This window comes from Nomascus leucogenys, chromosome 9 (assembly GCF_006542625.1).
Source record: "Nomascus leucogenys isolate Asia chromosome 9, Asia_NLE_v1, whole genome shotgun sequence".
Classification (NCBI taxonomy): domain Eukaryota; kingdom Metazoa; phylum Chordata; class Mammalia; order Primates; family Hylobatidae; genus Nomascus; species Nomascus leucogenys.
In genome coordinates, this window is record NC_044389.1 from 95,498,032 (window position 1) to 95,518,119 (window position 20,088).

The 20,088-nt window shown below is 35.6% G+C and overlaps 1 non-coding gene across 1 annotated transcript; it reads left to right on the forward strand.

The window, feature by feature from the left end:
- Positions 1-19,749: 19,749 nt before the first annotated feature.
- Positions 19,750-19,853, forward strand: LOC115836793. Its single transcript, XR_004031809.1, has one exon. It is a non-coding gene; the product is annotated as a U6 spliceosomal RNA (small nuclear RNA).
- Positions 19,854-20,088: the final 235 nt, after the last annotated feature.

Genomic DNA, 20,088 nt, shown 5'->3' on the forward strand with positions numbered 1-20,088 from the left:
CTGTGTGGATTTCAAACCTGTTTACAACCCTTATCTCCACCAATCTTCAGAGAGATTTTTACACATTCCAAGTGCAATACTATCTATAGAAATGTACTTACAATTAATCACCTTGTTTCGTCTCTGTCTTTAACAATGCTGTGCTTCCTAGGACCTGTCCAAAATTGGAACTTGGCTAACAGGATGCTGAAGAAAACAGCATGCTCACTTGGAAATGAGATTCTATACATGCTGTAGAATACTTGGCATTTATTATAATCTTTTCTTAACTATTCAGGAAATAGTTTTTGTCCATCTTAACAGGATTTGTTAAAACTTTCTACAGTTGCTGTCAGATAAAGGGAAATTGCTATTAGTGAATTGCTTTTATTCAGTCCAAATATTATGACCTTTCCTCTAGGTCTCAGCATTTCCTCTCCCTCCTCATTTGGTAGGGCTAATTTTTTGACCTCTGGTATGCAATTACAAGACTCATTTGTTCGTCTTGGCTGATCTGCTCTCAGAATAAACTGTAATTCTCTTATACTGTTGATGGGTATTCCAGCTTTTTGTTCTTTATAGTTTTAAGGAGAAAATTTTACCAATTATGTGTTCGAATTGAATAAACATCTTTTTAAAACTCACTTAACAGCTAACATAACTCTTTTAACATGCAAGAATATTTTATGCCTTTTAGCCTCATATCAATACTACATTTACTATTTAGATGAAATTAACAATATAGGCACATTCATAATGAAACAATATCCTGCATTAAAATGGCATACATGTTTATAGTCTCCTTTCTGAATCTTAATGAGCTAAAGTGGTTTTGACCAGTAAATAGCAAAGCATAAAAATGTGTAACTCAAAATGTAAGAAAGATATTAATAAGATGGAACATTATATTATCAAAAGGAGGTAGGAGCATTATGTTACATTTATTTTTAAACGGCAACATTGTATCATAGAAACTTAGAACTTATTCCTAAATTGTACTCAAAGATAGGTTAAATTCCTGCATTTTGCAAATAAAGGAAAATGGGCAAGTGCTCAGCAAGCACTTAGTGAATTGAAAAATGAAATAAATGTGTTAAAGAATATGCTGTACAATGCAGAGTGATGGGGCACATGGAAAAGTTCTCAAGCGATTATTGCTTTGGACACAATTGTCAGCCTTATAGCCTCTCCAGATTTTGCTAAACTGGTGGAAATATCTAAACTGCAGGAAATTTGACTCTCAAATATCAGCCCCAGGAGAAATTGTGTTTCTGCAGAGCCCCTAGTGGAGGCTGTTGCTCCTGGCACAGATACAGGGCTTCCTGTGTTGGAGGCAGGACTGCTCTGATTCACATAGGCACCAGCACTGCTAGTGTCCGCCAAAATGACTTGTACTGAATTTCCTCTCCTAATCTTGCATTCACCCTGTTTTCGTTTGCCCTAAATTTCCGGTCTTTTTATTTCCATCTCTACAAAATTTTTATTGAGATATAATTTATGTAGCTTAAGATTCACCTTTTTAAAGTGTATATAATCCCATGGTTTTTAATATGCCCACAAGATGGTAAAATCAAGACTACCATCTAATTCTGGAATATGTCATCACTCCAAAAAGAAACCCCATACCCATTAACAATCACCGCCCATTCCCCTTTCTCCTCAGTCCCTGGCAAACACTAATCCACTTTCTGTCTCTGGGAATTTGTTCCTTCTGGAGAGCTCACATAAATGGAATCATACAGTATATGACCTTTTGTGGCTGACTTCTTTTGCTTAGCATAATGTTTCAAATTCACCCATGCTGTTGACTATATCTGTACTTCATTTCTTTTTATTTCCAATATTCCACTGAATTATATTATGGATAAAAGATTAAGTCCATCAGTTATTGGACATTTGGGTTGTTCCCACTTTTTGGCTATTATGAATAACGTGAGTTTAAAAATCCATGCACAATTTGTGTGAACATATGAGCGGTATGGTAACACTATAATTAACTTTGTGAGAAAATGACAAACTGTTTTCCACAGTGGTTGCACCTTTTTACTTTCCTAACAATGCATAAGGGTTCCAATTTCTCCTCATCCTTGCAAATACTTGTTGTTTTTCATTTAAAAAAAATACAGCGATCCCAGTTGGTGTGAAGTGGTATGACATTCTGGTATTTATTTGCATTTCCCTGACGACTATTGATGGTAAGCACCTTTTTTTGGGCTTATTGGGCATTCGCGTATCTTCTCTGGAAAAGATTCTCTCTAAACCCTTTCTCATTTTTAATTGGATTGTCTTTTTATTGTTGAGTTGTAGGAGTTCTCAACACAGTCTGGATGGTGGGCTCTTAAAATATGTAGGATTTGCAAACATTTCCTGAAATAAATGAAATAATATGGGCTGTTTTTTCACTTTCTTGATAGTGTTCTTTGATGCACTTTTTTTTTTATTTTGATAAAACGCAATGTATATATTTTTCTTTGGTTACTTCTACTATAAGTGTCATGTATAAGAAACCCATGCCTAATCCAAGGTTGATTTACGCCTATATTTTCTCCTAAGAATTTTATAGTTTCACTTTCATATTTAGTTCTTCGATGCATCTTATATAAATTTCTGTATAAAATGTGAGGAAGGGGACAAAAATTATGGACATATGGACATACAATTTTCTTGGCCACTTGTTGAAAAGAATGTTACTGCATTGAATGATCTTGACATCATTGTTGAAAATCAGTTGGCCATAGACATACAGGTTTATTTCTGGACTCTCAATTCTATCCCATTAATATATATGTCTCTCCTTATACCACACTGTTTTGGTTACTGTAGCTTTTTGGTAAGAGTTGAAATAAGGAAGTGTGAGCCCTCTTGCTATGTTCTGTTTGTCAAGATTGATTTAGCTAGTCTGAATTCTTTGCATTTTCATATAAATTTTAGAATCTGCGCATCCATTTCTCCAAAAGAGGCTGTTGGAATTTTGATTGGGATTTAATTGAACCTCCAGATTAATTTTGGAACTGTTGCCATCTTGAAAATGTGAAGTCTTCCAATCCATGAATGTGAGATATCTTTCTATTAATTTTGCTCTTCTTTAATTTATTTCAATATTGTTACGTAGTTTTGTAGCTTCAATGTACTAGCGTTGCACTTGTTTTGTTATATTTATTTCTAAGTATTTTATTCTTTTTGATGCTGTTATAAATGAAATCGTTTTCTTAACTCCATTTGTAGATTTCGAATGGCTCTCGTATTAGTTTGCTAGGGCTGCCACAACAAAACACCACTGACTGAGTGGTATCAACACTCAGATTTCTGGAGGCTAAGAGTCCCAGATCAGGGTGCCAGCAGTTTTGGTTTCTTCCGAGGCCTTACTTCTTGGCTTGTAAATGCTCATGTTCTCACATGATCATTTCTCTGTGTACACATCTTCCTTTTTGTCCAAATTTTCTTTTATCATAAGGTCAGCAGTGAGATTGGATTAGGAACCACCATAATGGTCTCTTTTTAACTCGAACACCTCTTTAAATGCTCAATTCCCAATTACAGGCACATTTTGGGGTTCTGAGAGTTAGCTCTTTAACATATGAATTTGGAGGGGGACAAAATCCAGCATATACCAGCTAATAGATAGGAGTACAACTTATTTTTTGTTTATTAATCTTGCAACCTTGCCCAATGCATTTATTATATCTAATAGTTTTCTACAGGTGTAAGAATTTCTTAGAGTTTTCTTTTAGGTATAAGATCTTCAAATATCTTTTTTTTTTTTTGTCTTCCTTTCCCATATAGATAGATGCCTTTTGTTATATTTTCTTACCAAACTACCCTGGTTAGAACCTCTGGTACAATGTTACACGGAAGTGTTGACAGTAGTTGTCTTGTTCTTGATCCTACAGGGAAAGCTTTAACTCTTTCACCATTGAACATGACATTAGCTGTGGAGTTTTCACTGATGCCCATTATCAGGTTGAACAAGATTCCTCCCATTCCTAGTTTATATTTATCATGAGTGGGTGTTGGATTTTGCCAATTTTTTTTCTGTATCAACTAATAAGATTGTGCATTTGTTTCTTTTATTCTATTGGTATGGCATATTACTTGGATAGATTTTGATGTGTTGAACCAACCTTATATACTCAAGAGAAATTCTACTTGGTCATGGGATATGGTCCCTTTTCTCAGAAATTCAGCTTTCTAGCATTTAAAAAAATTCTGCATCCATATACATAAGGGGCATTAGTTTTTATTTGTCTTTTCTTCTGAGGTCTTTGCCAGGTTTTGGTATCAGGGTAATACTACCCTCATAGAATGAGTTAGGAAGTGTTCCTTCTTCTTTACCTTTTGGAAACATTTGGAAAATATGTGTTAATTTATCTTTAATCTTTTAGTAGAATTCACCAGTGAAGCCATCTGGGTATGATTTTTTGTGTGTGTGGAAACTTTTTTCATTATTAATTTACTGTTTCTCTTTTTTATCAGTCTAGTCAGATTTTCTATTACTGTTTGAGCCTGTTTCGATATTTTCTTTGTCAGGAATTTTCCATTTGTTATCGAATTTATTAGTATACAATTGTTTATAATATTCTCATATAATAATTTTTATTTCTGTATGGTTGGTAGTAATGTCTACTTTTTCATTTCTGATAAATTGGGTGTTCTGTCTTTTTTCTTGGTAAATTGAAGTAAAGCTTTGTCAATTTTGCTGATCAAAAATTAACAGTTTTGTTGACATTTTTGATTGTTTTTCTATTCCCATTCTCTATTTCTTTTATTTCCACATTAATCTTTCTTGTTTACCGCCTATTTGCTTTAGGTTAGCTAACATTTTTTTCTAGTTTCTTAAGGTGGAAAGTTAGGTCATTGATTTTAGATCTATTATTTTTAAATGTAGGCATTTGTAGCTATAATTTTCCCTCTGAACACTGTTTTTGCTGCATCCCAAGTTTTGGTATATTATGTTTTTATTTCATTAATCTCAAAATATTTTCTAATTTCCCTTGTGATTTCTTCTTTTATCCATCAGTCATTTAGGAATGTGTTGTTTAATATCTATGCATCAGCGAATATCCCAAATTTTCTCTATTATTGATTTCTAACTTTATTTCATTTTGGTCTGAGAACATGTTTTGTATGATGTCGAAACTTTTATATTTATTGAGACTTCTTGTATTGACTAATACCTAGTCTATTTTGGAGAACATTCAGTGAGCACTTGAGAAGAATATATTCTGTTGTTTCACAGATGTTCTACAGAAGTCCACAGACATAGAGAATGTTCTGCAGATGTCTCTCGTCTAGATGGTTTATAGGTTTGTGCAAGTCTTCAGCAGTATGTTTAATTTTGTGTTTACTTGTTCTAACCACTATTTAATGTCTTCAACTATTATTTTTAACTGTCTTTTTATCTTTTCAATTCTTTCAGTTTTTCTTTATGTCTTTTATGCTCCATTGTTAACTGCATATATGTTTATAATTGTTATATCTTCTCAGAAGATTGACTCATAATTATAAAAAGTTCTTTTGATCTCTAGTAACAATTTTTGTTTTAAAATCTTTTATTGTCAAATATTAGTATGGACTCTCCAGCTCTCTTGGTTACTCTTTAGATGGTATATATTTTCCTATTCTTTTAATTTTTTTGTGTGTGTCATTGAATCTAAATTTTGTCTCTTAGAGTTAGCATATAGATAAACTTTGTTTTTAAAAATATATTATGCAATATCTTCCTTTTAATTGGACAGTTTAATCCATTTAAATGTAATATAATTACTGATAAGGTAAGTTTCATATTTGCAATTTTGTTATTGTTTTCTTTTTTTGTTGTTGCTTTTTGATGGAGTCTCTCACTCTATCACCCAGGCTGGAGTGCAGTGGCACCATCTTGGCTCACTGCAACCTCCATCTTCAAGGTTCAAGCGATTCTCCTGCCTCTGCCTCCCGAGTAGCTGTGATTACAGATGTACGCCACCACACCCAGATGATTTTCGTATTTTTAGTAGAGACAGGGTTTCACCATGTTGGCCAGGCTGGTTTTGAACTCCTGAACTCAGGTGATCCACCCGCCTCAGCCTCCCAAAGTGCTGGGATTACAGGTGTGAGCCATCACGCCCAACCAGTTTTCTGTACGTATTTTTCCCCATTATTTCTGACTTTTGTGTTTAATAGATATATCTTCTAGTGCACCATTTTAATTCTTGTGTTATTTCTTTTCTTTTATATTTTATTTTCCTAGCAGTTGTCCTGTGGATTATAATTAATATCTTAATTTATAATGATCTAATTTTAATTAATACAAAATTAATTTCAATAGCATACAAAAACGTTGCTCCTATGTAGCTTTGTTATCCCTCTCGTGCTGTTTTTAGCATAAATTACATGTTTATACATTGTGCACCCATCAACATAGATTTATAATATTGCTTTATGCAGTTGTCTTTTAAAGTCAGGAGAAAAAATTACAAAAAAAATAAACTTATACCATCTTTTATGTTTATGTATGTAGTTTTTACTGGTGCTTTTTAGAAAAAAAAAAAGAAAATTCATGTGAATTAGCGTTACTATCTAGTATTCTTTCATTTTAGCTGAGAACTCCTTTTAGTATTTCTTGTAGGGCAGGTTTTCCAGTGATGAACTCCTTTGGTTTTTGTTTCTCTGGGAATGTTTTATCTTCACCTTTATTTTTGAAAAGTAGTTTTGCCTGTATAGAATTCTTGGTCGACGAAGTTTTGTTTTGTTTCATTTTCTAGCACTTTGAATATATCATTTCAATGCCTTCTGGTCTCCAAGATTTTTGATGAGAAATTAAATATCAGTCTTATCGAAAATTCTGTTTATGTGATGAATCATTTCTCTCTTGGTACTTTCAAGAGTCTTTCTTTTCCTTCAACAGCTTATTATGATATATCTAGATGTGGATTTCTTTGGTATTTTTTCCTAGTTGGAGTTTGTTGAGTTTCTTGGATATGTAACTTAATCATTTTCATCAAATATAATAAATTTTTCCAACTACTTCCTCAGATTTTTTTTCTGCCTCTTCTCTTTGTCCTCTCATTCTGGAATTGTATTTTGCATCCATCGGTGCACTCAATGTTGTCCCACCATTCCCTGATATCTATTCATTTTTCCTTAATTTTTTCTTCTTTTTCTCTCTCAGACAAAATAATTTCAGTTGACTGTATTGAAGTTTACTGATTCTTTCTTCCGACTGTTCAGATATTCTGGTGAACCCCTCTAGTAAATTTTTCATTTCAGTTATTATATTTTTCAACCCAGAATTTCTTTTTGGCTCATTTTTATAATTCCATTTATGAGCATGAATTCTCATGCTTTAAAAAAACTTATTTATGCATGGTTTATTGCAGGTTTATATATTTGAAATAGTTTGTTTAAATTTTTGTCTAGTGAAACCAACATGAGCATCTTCAGAGACAGTCTCTATTGATTGAATTTTTCCCTGTGCATGGGCCAAATATTCTTACTTTTTTTTGCATGTCTCATAATTTTTTGTTGGAAACTGGACATTTTAAACAATACAGTGTGACAACTTTATAAATCACATTCTCTCCCCTCACCAGGGTTCATTGTTATTGCTGCTTGATATAGGCATTGTTGTTTATCTAGTAAATTTTCTGAACCAATTTCATATAGTCTGTATTCTTTGTTACATGTGGCTTCCTGAGTCTCTATTTGGTTAGCCAAGGGGTCAGCTAATGGTTAGACAGAAGTTTCCACACACAAAAAAAAATGGATTGAAAAATTATTTCAGTCTATGCCAAGGGGCTCTGTGTGCCTGTTGGGGTTAGCCTTTAACACTTAGCCTGGCAGTCCACAAATCTGCTTTAAGTCTTCACTTTCTGTTGACGGTCAGCCAGAAGTGAGTCCTTACAGCCTTATAAGGTCTTTCTGTAGCCTTATGCATGCATATGGCCTTCTACAGTCCAGAAATACATTGTAGCTTCTCAAAACTCATCTAGGTATCTCATTCTTCAGTTTCTCCTTTTAAGCTTTTTGGTTAGTCTATTATTTGCCCCATTAATTATCAATCTCCATAGACAACCATGAAAGTAAAACTCTTGCTTATAATTGTTTCTGACAAATGCCCCCACACTCACCTGCCATATGGCTTTTAGTACTGGGAACGTGCCAAGTTACCTTGTAAGTGCGTGTTTCTGGAATCCTTCAGGCAGGTCAAATAAGGACAGATATTCAGGAATGACTCTTTGAAATGGCTCCAGCTCTGTTTGCTAATTCCAATAGCTATGAAGGTGCACCAGGAATGCAGACTGTTATTTTTCATGGTTGCCACTGAGCTGAAGAGCAAGACATAGAACTAGAGCATGATAAAATTCCACAAAACTCCGCGGTTTTTGTTGAGTATCTATTTTTTCTTGAATAAACACTTTCCGGCTTCCTTCGAGCATTTGGTTAATTTCTAGAATCCTGAAAAAGATGATTCTGTTACCTTTGCCGGCTGCTTTTCTAGAGGAGAAAATTTTTGAGAACCTTATTCTAACATTTTTACTGATGTCACTCCTGCACCTTTTTAAATAGTCTGAAAACTTTAGAGATTAAGGACATTTATAAAAAAATAAATTTGAAATAATTAAAGTATAACAGGAAGAAGATATAGTATGTGAAGTTATAATATCTGGTTTAACTTTAACATTAAAGTAAGTTAACTCTTTCAAAATATGTGGGGATAGAATAGCATCACATTTGTATATTCTTTTGATTTAAGAATATTTGTTAAGAGATTTAAAAAATACACTAGTTCCCCCCTACCTTTTTATGCATTTTGGTTTGAAAATGTTAACATATGTCATAATAGAAAATATTTATATCTTTAAACTCATTAACCTACACTGTCTGCTCCTACACAATGCAGCACTGCAAACTACTGCTCAGCATCCCTTTGCATAATTTTTAACTAAATAAGTATTAACTTTTAATCTGTAAGATAAAAATGAGTTACATCAGGCCAGGCACAGTGACTCATGCCTGTGATCCCATCACTTTGGGAGGCAGGTGGGAGGATCACTGAGTCCAAGAGGTCTAGACCAGCCTGAGCAACATGGCAAGACCCCGCCTCTATAGAAGTAAAAAAATTAGCCAGGCTAATTCTCTGTGTGGTAGCACATACTTTAAGCTCAGCTTCAGCCTGGGAGGCTGAGGCTGCAGTGAGCCATGATTTTGCCACTGCATTCCAGCCTGAGTGGCAGAGTGAGATCCTGTCTCAAAAAAAAAAAAAAAAAAAAAAAAAAGAGTTGCATAGATGAAATCTTCTGAGTTATTAGAAATCTTAGCAAATAGTTCAAATAAATATATTGATTTATTTTCTCACTTGACTTCTTACCAATGTATTCTTGTAAAAAATTAAAATCTTTTATTAATCAGTCCAGTCTCAACAAGTAAACAGATGTAGAGCATGTTATCATATTTTGAACATTTCTTAAAAGAGGTAGATTCACTTTAAACACATTTCTTTATACACAGATGTTCACTAAAATGACTCATTAAAGTGATTTATTGTAATAGCCCTTTTATCACTAATGGATGTTGACCTCAGCCCATTATTTTGTGCTTCTCCATACTCTTTCTGGTTGGATTTTAGCATGTTTTTGAAGTGATCCTAAGATCTTAAATGGGCTACAGATGTTTCAAGTTCTCTAACACCCTTTTATTGTGGTAAAATATGCATAAGATAAAATTTAGCATCCTAACCATTTTTAAGTGTAGAATTTAAGTGGCATTAAGAACTTTTGCATTGGGCCAGGTGTGGTGGCTCACACCTGTAATCCCAGCAATTTGGGAGGCCAAGATGGGCAGATCATTTGAGGTCAGGAGTTCAAGACCAGCCTGGCAAACATGGTAAGACCCTGTCCCTACTAAAAATACAAAAATTAGCCAGTTGTGCTGGTGTGCACCTGTAGTCGCAGCTACTCGGGAGGCTGAGGCAAGAGAAAAGCTTGAGCCCGGGAGGTGGAGGTTGCAGTGAGCCAAGATCATGCCACTGCATTGCAGCCTGAGTGAAAGAGCAAGACTCCATCTCAGAAAAAAAGGACTTTCTTATCATTGTGCAACCAACATCATTCTCTGTCTTCAAAACCTTTTCATTATCCCAAAGTGAAATTCTGTGTTCATTACACAATAATTTCCCATTCCACATTCCTCCATCCCTTAATAACCACTATTTTACTTTTCATCTTTATGAATTTGACTACTCTAGGTACCTTATATAAATTGAATCATATAATATTTGTTCTTTGCGGTCTGGCTTATTTCACTTAGTATAATGTCCTCAACGCTCACCCATGTTGTGCCATGTATCAAATTTCATTCCTTTTTAAGACTGAATAATATTTCATTGTACGTACACAACACATTTTGTTTATCCATTCATCCATTGACAGACATTTGTCTAACCTCCTTTCTTGATATGATTTTAACAAAAACAATGGCATATAATTAGTCCATATGTTTAATCCAAAACTAAGTTGGAAAAGAAAATTACGCTAGCAAGTGAAGAAGAAAACACATTCTGTATAAATCCCTTAGGCCACATTCATATTTCAAGATATCATATCTACATGACTAGAATGCAGATACATTTGACTTTTTTAACTGTTTACCTGCATATGAACCATTCAGTACTGACTGCTGGCTGAAAATTAACTTTTACTTGTTCTTTTATTTCATGTTAATAAACTTGGTGTAAAAATCTCTATTCTCAATATTAAGATTTGTAAAACATATACACCAAAAGTCTTAAATACTACTTAATAATATATTCTTTATAGCAATGGTTTTGCAATATACCAATTTTAATTTTTTAAAAGACTAATTAGTCCTGTTTGTTTGCTTTATAGTCTCGTTACTCTGGTTTCATTCTTACTCTCACCTACTCTTCTATTGTCACTTGCTTCAGAATTTTCCTGGCAATGTGGTTTTTCCCCTAAAGCTCTCCTTTGCATCCTCAAATATTACTACTTTGTTTCTTAAGATATTGCACTTCCATTTCTATTTTATTTTTATTTTATCCTCAACGAAGACAATACCATAGGATTGATTTGCTAGAAACATATTACTGCAAAGAAGGATATTTAATATCAACGTGATTGCAGATATGAATGATTTAAATGTGAGAAATGTTACTGGATTATCACAACGTATCCACTTTTATTAAGGAATAAAGGCTAAATCTCACACGGGACGTGGATAATTAAAATCAACATATACAAGAGTCAAGATTGCTCATGTAATGTGATGTGAAAGCTTCAGAAGGCAAGAAAAGGGTGTGGTGAAAACTCCTTCTGCTGTGTATGCAGTCACTTGAAACTTGATGGCTTCAGCAAGTTCCTGCACAGTCACATCAACAGGCTAATAACAACCCAGTCATCTCAGGGATTCTTCACTGTGCCTCTTTTTTGGCCGAGATGAAAAGATAAACCTAATTTTTTTTTTTTTTTTTTTTTTGAGGCAGGGTCTCGCTCTGTCGCCCAGCCTGGAAAGCAGTGGCATGATCTTGGTTCACTGCAGCCTTGACCTTCTGGGCTCAAGCAATCCTCCCACCTCAGCCCCCTAAGTATCTGGGACCACAGGCACACAGCACTACACCCAGCTAATTTTTGTATTTTTTGTAGAGACAGGGTTTCACTATGTTGCCCAGGCTCATAAACCCAGAATTTTATGGGAAATCATATTTACTTCACATGTGATGCTTGGCAGATCTGAATGTATATTTCTAAATTTAAAAACAATATAATGTTCCTTCTTGTTCTGATAAATAATCAATTTAATGTATTAAATAATTAGATAAACAGTGTTATACTAGGAGAGAATTCGTAGACAAATATTTGGGAGATAAGTTTAGAATAAGCTAATAAACAACCCCTCATTTTAATGGAACAAGTTGAAAATACCTTTCAGATTGAGTTGATGCAGATGGCACAGGCAAGTCAGGCAGAAGACTTCTTTTCACAGTGTATTAAACCAGATAGAACTAACTAGCATCTTTCAAAAGAGAAATATACAAAATCTTGGCTCAGAAGGCCTTATGCCCCAAAGGTCCACGTCTGTCATTTTTAATTTTTAACCTGCAACCTATATTCCCATTAGCAAATATGTTGTGATAAATGTTATGAAGTATGCCAACACCAAAGTAAGTTGCCAGGACAGTATAAAATATGTTTTGGGTTCATAATAGTACTGAAATTGTACTTACGGCAGAAAAAAATTGACAAAAATAAAACATAGAACCATTAGTTATATGCATGGTTATATACGTATAACCATATAACATACAACATACATACGTAATAATATCCTACAAGTTAACTACAAACAAAAAAGGATGGGAGATATTTCAGAGAAATACATATGATAATATTACATTGATCTAATAATAATATGATGAAAAGCCATGAGAGCAAAAAAGTAATACGTAACTTTCAAGTAATATGTTATTGTACACTTTGAACTTTCCTATAGCTTCGTATTGAATTTGTCAGGGCCAAGTACTTCAGAAGTCACAGAATTTGGCCACCAATGCATTTTTCCAGTAGAAGATAAGTATTATTTAATCATGACTAATTCACTGAAATATGTATGCACTACTTATTGAAATCCTGCAAAAGATGAAGGAACAGTGAAACTCAGGTATTCTCTGATCTACTTAAAATGACAGACAAATCACAGTGTAATTTGTGTATTAAAAGGCAAATGAAAACTTTAGAATCTCTTAAGAGCATCCAAAAAATTTTAATAAATGCTAATGTGCTATTGTTAATGAATGCCTTTTGCACATAACTGGAAAAGTCTATTAGTTTATTTTAATACTTGGAGGATTCCATTTATTATTAAAGAATTCAATACTCTCATTTTTTTCTAGCTCTACAGAATGAGGTGTGACATATTTTACTACCTGTGTGTGTTCTCTCCTTCTGGTTTAATTTTAGTTGTCCTGATTAAATCATCCATCATTTTTAGGATGATTTTTCTCCTTATTGGTTTTTGGGACTGCCTCACTAGCTTTAGCTATTTGCAAGTTTCTTTTTCTGATATGTCACTTTGAAAATAGTTCACTGACTTTCTTACTTAAAATTTTTCTAATAGCATTTTAGTTTCAGTTCATTTTTCCATTCATTATTCCTTATGCTTTTCCTGTATTTTCATTAGTCAATATGACTTAGGTTTTGAAATTTTGAATTTCCATCTCGATTTGGGGGCTTCCATAAAATAAACAGAGCCCCCAAATAAAAAACATTATCTCTATATTTTCATTATACAACTTGTAAATATTCCATAACCTCTAAATCCTGTGGTAATGACAGGGAAGAGCTTTTTAATATATTGGATTATGATCATGTTAGTTACTTACTTTATTTTAGGGACTGGAGAGTTGATATGGTTTGGCTCTGTGTCCCCACTCAAATCTCATCTCTAACTGTAACCCCCACGTGTCAGTGTCAGAGGAGGGCCCTGGTGGGAGGTGATTGGTTCATGGGGTCAGATTTCCTCCTTGCTGTTCTTGTGATAGTGAGTGAGTTCTCATGAGATCTCATGGTTTAAAAGTGTGGCAGTTCCCCCTTCACTCTCTCTTTCCTGATGCCATGTAAAACATGCTTCCTCTTTGTCTTCTGCCATGATTGTAAGTTTCCTAAAATCTTTCCAGCCATGCAGAAATGTGAATCAATTAAACCCCTTTTCTTCCTAAATCAACCAGTCTCAGGTTGTTCTTTAACAGCAGTGTGAAAATGGACTACTACAAGAGTGTTTTGTATTAATCCCCAAAGACCATTCAAACTTTCTATTTTGTGTAGAAGGGAAAGCAAACAGATATATTGCTTAGGACCTGAGAATTCACTTTTAAACTTACTTGATGAAGGCCAATCAAGATCAAAGTCTAGACAAGAAATGCTTGCACTACAGTACAGAGTGCATACACTATCCTTGGTAGTATCTGAACATGAAGATAGAGGATGTGTAAGAGGAGTAGGAGCAAAGAACTCCATGCTTGAGTGGGAGGAAGTTCATTGAAAGATAAAAATCAAGAGGTAACATTTAAAAGACTCTGAAGATCTGTGAGAAGCTATAACAACTGAGCATACTCTGGATAGCTATATATATTAGCAAAAGATGGATCAGAGATAACTGACATGTAGTTCTGGAGACAGCACCAAAGAATGATTCCAGATACAGGACAGGGAGAGATACAGACATAATATGATCAGAGGATAGACATAGAGTTACAACCATATAATGATCCCTCTGTTGGTTTCAAGTGATACCCAAGAGTCCTCACATCATTAACTAACCTCAAGACTTGTGTAGCCAATTTTATAAATTCTAAAATTAGATCCAAGATTAATAATGGCCACTTGACTCGGTATCTGCATTTTTATTTGATGCACATTGGTATCTGAATTTTATTTATTTATTTTTGAGATAGGGTCTCACTCTGTCACCCTGGCTGGATTATAATGGCACTATCATGGCTCACTGCAACCTTGACCTCCCAGGCTCAAGTGATCTTCCCACCTTAGCCTCCCAAGTAGTTGGGGCCACAAGTGTGTGCCACCATGCCTGGCTAATTTTTATTTATCTTTATTTTTTGTACAGGCAGGATTTCACTATGTTGTCCAGGCTAGTCTTGAACTCCTGGGCTCAAGTGATCCTCTTCCCTCAGCCTCCCAAAGTGCTGGGATTATAGGTGTAAGCCACCATGCCTGGCCCTGAGGTTTTTACATAAACGTGATTCTCAACAGGATGAACTTGCCATTATTTCCTGCAAATCTGAGGATATTTTAGGAAAAAGACTCTGATCATCTGAGTGTTCTTCCTGCCCACTGCACAAATGAAAAGCATCCAATGAGACCACAGCATTACAGTAGAGGAAGAGTTTAACTGATGTGAGGCTGGCCCCTGAGGGAGAACTGGAGTTATCACTCAAATCAGTCTCCCCAAAGGCTCAGAGGTTAGAGTTTTTATGGATAATTTGGTGGGTAGGGGGCTAGGGAATAGGTGCTGCTGATTGGTTGGGGATGGATTCATAGGGGTGTGGAAAACAGTCCTTGTGCACTGAGTCTGCCTCTGGGTGGGACCACAGGATCAGTCGAGTCATGAGTCAGGAGTCCTGGTGGGGTCAGTCTGAAAAATATCTCTGAAAACCAATCTTAGGTTCTACAATAGTGATGTTCTCTATATGAGCAACTGGGAAACTCACAAATCTTGTGACCTGTGGCCACAGAAGCCCTGAGCAATAAAAGATTATAGAAACTATGCCTATCTTATCATAATTCAGGTCCCTCTCATAATCCTATTCTTGTGGCCTTTTATTAGTCTTCCAAAGGTGGTTTTAGGCCCCTGAACAAGGAGGGTATTAGTTTTAGGGAGGGACCATTACATTATCATCTTTGCTTTCAAGTTAAACTATAAACTTGATTCCTCCCAAAGTTAACTTGGCCCATGCCCAGGAATGACCAAGGACAGCCTGGAGGTCAGAAGCAAGATGGAGTCAACCATGTCAGATTTCTCTTATTGTCGTAATTTTGCAAAGGTAGTTTCAAGGATATGTAGATAGAAAAAGAAATGATGTTATAGTTTTGCTTTTGGGAAACAAAAGAAGTCTATTTTTAAAAATATAAACTACAAAATAAAATCTCAGTTAATGGGAATATTAAAAAGATAGTTATTCCTTTTTGTTTGTTTTGTTTTGAGGCCATGTCTTACTCTGCAGACCAGGCTGGAGTGTAGTGGCACAATCATAGCTCACTGTACCTTTGACCTCCTGGACTCAAGTGATTCTCCCTCCTCAGTCTCCCAAGTAGCTGGACTATGGGTGTGGACCAACACACCTGGCTAATACACACACACACACACACACATATATTTATTTATTTTTTTATTTTTTTGGGGAAAGTTGGGAGTCTCACCCAACTATCATGGTTCACTGCAACCTTGACCTCCCAGGCTCAAGTGATCTTCCCACCTTAGCCTCCCAAGTAGTTGGAACCACAAGTGTGTGCCACCATAACTGGCTAATTTTTATTTATCTTTATTTTTTGTAGAGACAAGATTTCACTATGTTGCCCAGGCTGGTCTCGAACTCCTGGACTCAAGTGACCCTCCTTCCCTGGCCTCCCAAAGTGCTAGGATTACAGGCATGAGCCACCATGCCCTGCCAAAAAAGATAGTTATTCTTTATGGGGCTGTGGTGTAGCTGCCATACCCTGGAAGTGGGGTATATGAGAAAGGAATTAGATTTTTATGCTTATTAAAAGAGAACATTAAATAGCACACAAAATATCAATCATGTATAATGGCTGATCAGTGCTGTTACACAACTGCGTGCAGGAGTCAGCATTTAAGTAGCTTTGAACGGCTTAGTATCACATTGGGGATAGGACTAATTTAGTGACTCTGTAAGGACTGCCATTGTGGGCAGTTCCATTTGTTGTCAATCATTATTTTAAAAAGAAGCCTCATGGACCAGGTGCAGTGGCTCACCCCTGTAATCCCAGCACTTTGGGAGGCTGAGGCAGGTGGATCGCCTGAGGTCAGGAGTTCAAGACCAGCTTGGCAAACATAGTGAAACCCCGTTTCTACTAAAAATACAAAAAATTAGCTGGGCATGGCGGGGGGTGGGGGGGCCCTGTAATCCCAGCTACCGGAAGGCTGAGGCAGTAGAATCACTTGAACCCAGGAGGCGGAGGTTGCAGTGAGCTGAGACTGTGCCATTGCACTCCAGCCTGGGCAATAAGAGCGAAACTCCATCAAAACAAAACAAAACAAAAAAACCTTACGAAATACACAATAGAGATCCTCTGGTATTACATTGAAATGTACTATAAGGGAGCTTTATAGAGCAAACCTTAGATAAATCTGACATCAGCCCCTAAAGCAACGCTGCTTGGAGGTCCCTCCTTCCACTGCCTCTACCAGTATCACCAGATAGTCTTGTTTCAGATGCAGACTTCTGAACCACACCCGGCCTGGTGATTCTGATTCAGGGGGGCCTGGTGATTCTGATTCAGGGAGTCTGACTCTGGGTGGAACATGGGAAAGTACTTTTTTAACAAGCTTTTTAGGTGATTAAATGATGCAAGTCACCCTAACACCACACATCCAAAACAACCCTAGGTTAAAGACATCACAATAAATTTCCATTATACACGTGTATATGAATGAATTTTTTATACTCTCTTGAATGTTAATGACGAATGAGGATAACCTTAAAAGAAAATGTACCTCTATAAAATAATAATGCACAATATTTATTATTTTTATTTTTTGTAGAGCTGGGTTTGCCCAGGCTGGCCTTGAAGTCCTGGCCTCAAGTTTTCTTTCTACCTCAACCTCTCCAGTAGCTAGGATTATAGGAGCAAACCACTGTGCCTAGCTAATGAATTTTTTTTTTGTTGTTACACTTCTCTAGTGTCTACATTTTTTGTTTTGTTTTGTTTTGTTTTGAGACGAAGTCTCGCTCTGTTGCCCAGGCTGAAGTGCAGTGGTGTGATCTCAGCTTACTGCAGCCTCCGCTTCCTGGGTTCAAGCCATTTTCCTGCCTCAGTCTCCCGAGGAGCTGGGACTACAGGCATGCACCATCACACTTGGCTAATTTTTTGTATTTTTAGTAGTGACAGGGTTTCACCATGTTGGCCAAGCTTGTCTTGAACTCCTGACCTCAGGTGATCTGCTGGCCTCCGCCTCCCAAAGTGCTGGGATTACAGGCATGAGCCACTGTGCCCGGCAGCAGCGTCTATATTTCTGAAGTGTGTTTTATTTGGATTAGAAAGTAAGAAGCATACATTAAAAATTAAATATGAAGCACATCCCTCTAAGATGAAATCCGTTTATATAATAAGTTGTTACTCAGAATTTAGGAAGGACAGTAATAGGTAAGTTGAAGACCAGCCCATCTTATTAAATGGCTCCTCCTTGATTATGTTTATATGTTACCAGTCAAAGCTTAAATCCTTTTGATTCTAAAACAATAGTTTCTCCTATAGGGTTTTTTAGAGGTATTTAGGGAAACTTTCTTCTTCCTTGCTTCATTTATCAGAATAAGTAAAACATACCTATAGAAGGTGGTGCATTATTCATATTGTCATTATTTTAAACACGGATATAATTGGTATCTTGGAAAACCAGCTCTTTAATTACACATAAAATCTCTCATTGCTTATACATACATATAATGACATCTATTATTTTAGCTTTAAACAACTTTTTAAATTATTGAAAGCAATGAAAAAACACATTACTCATGGCTTTATCTGAGAAAATAGTACAGACTATAAGAAATACTTTGTGTTTTCAGGGTTCACTGTTACCCAAATACTAATTTTTAGCTTTGTGATGTATGCTTTTGGTTATGTAAAATATTTTATAGGAATTAATTTATATGTATCATTTAAATAGCAGTAAATTTATCTTGTTTTTATATAAATTATACTATCTAAAACTTGTGTTAGAATATTTACATTATTATTATTATTATTATTATTATTATTATTATTATTTGAGATGGAGTCTTGCTCTGTTGCCCAGGCTGGAGTGCAGTGGTACAATCTCAGCTCACTGCAACCTCTACCTCCTGGGTTCAAGCAATTCTGCCTCAGCCTCCTGAGTAGCTGGGATTACAGCTGCGTGCCACCATGCCTGGCTAATTTTTTTTTGTTTGTTTGTTTTAGTAGAGACGGGGTTTCACCATGCTGGCTAGGCTGGTCTCGAACTCCTGACCTCATGATCCACCCTGCCTCGGCCTCCCAAAGTGCTGGGATTACAGGAGTGAGCCACCATGCCTGGCATATTTATTTATTTTTTTAAGGCAGTGTCTCATTCTGTCACCCAGGCTGGAGTGCAGTGCCATGATCTTGGCTCATTGCAACTTCCACCTCTTGGGCTCCAGTGATCCTCCCACCTCAGCCTCCCTAGTAGCTTAGACTACAGGTGCACACCACACACCTGGCTAATTTTTGTATTTTTTTTTTTTTTTTTAAGTAGAGACAGGGTTTCACCATGTTGCCAAAGCTGGAGAATATTTAGATTGACGAGGGTTTGATACTTTTTCTTCCAAATGAATCAAAATTGTTGTTCAATAGAAAGTGATACTGTCATATAGACAGTTTGGAATGTAAAACTTACTAAAAAGTTACAGACCTTGAGAATATCTTATATTTGAGATATTTTTTTAATTTGGGGATTCCGTTAGGTCAACCTCTAGTTTTGTGATATTCTACAGTTGGAATGAGTCCTGATCCTCATAACAGAGCTGTGTTCTGCGTAAGTAGAGAGTTCATCCAAATTATGATCAAGCTTGACAGAACCTCTTCTCAAATCAGATTGTGAAGTGGCCATGATGACACTTGAATAAAACAGTGGAGTTACAGTAAAGGGAACAATATCCTTTTTATTGCCTTTTCTTCACAGCTCAGAACAGAGACCAGTCTGGCTAATTTGGGAACGGTGACAAAATTAGTAATGGTTTGTAAATGCATAATTAGATGATTTTCAAAATTTTAACTTTTCATACTTTAAATGTGAGGTAAAATCAACAGTGAAAATGAAATGCCTATCTAGAAAAAAATAGCTCCAGTTAGCTCATTATTCAATTCTGCCCTTCTCTTTCTCATTCTTCTTCTTTTAATGCCTGTATTTGCCTCTTCTTGTCTATGAAGGTATTTTGGAGTATAAAAGGGTTATTGTGATAACGAAGCTATAATGTATAACGTTGGCTAGTTTCTTCAAGGGTGTTTTTAAGAATAAAATAAAACCTTGGTGCTTGCTTCATTAATATATATACTAAAATTGGAACAGCACAGAGACCAACATGGTCCATGTGCAAGGGTGGTTCACATATTTGTGAATCATTCCATATTTTTCAATCTTTGTGTTGGAAGAGATGAGAGTATGGAGGGAGGATGGAAAAGGGGATTAAAGGCTACTTCATCTCTATCACTAATATTTTACTTCTTATATTAATAAAGTTCATCTTCACGTATGAATCTAAGTGTTACTTGTATCTTTCTCTCTACTGATTTTTGTGTTTAAATATTTTTTAAAATATTGCAGCAGTCATTTCATTTCCAGGTTCTTATTTCTTCCAATTTTATTTAT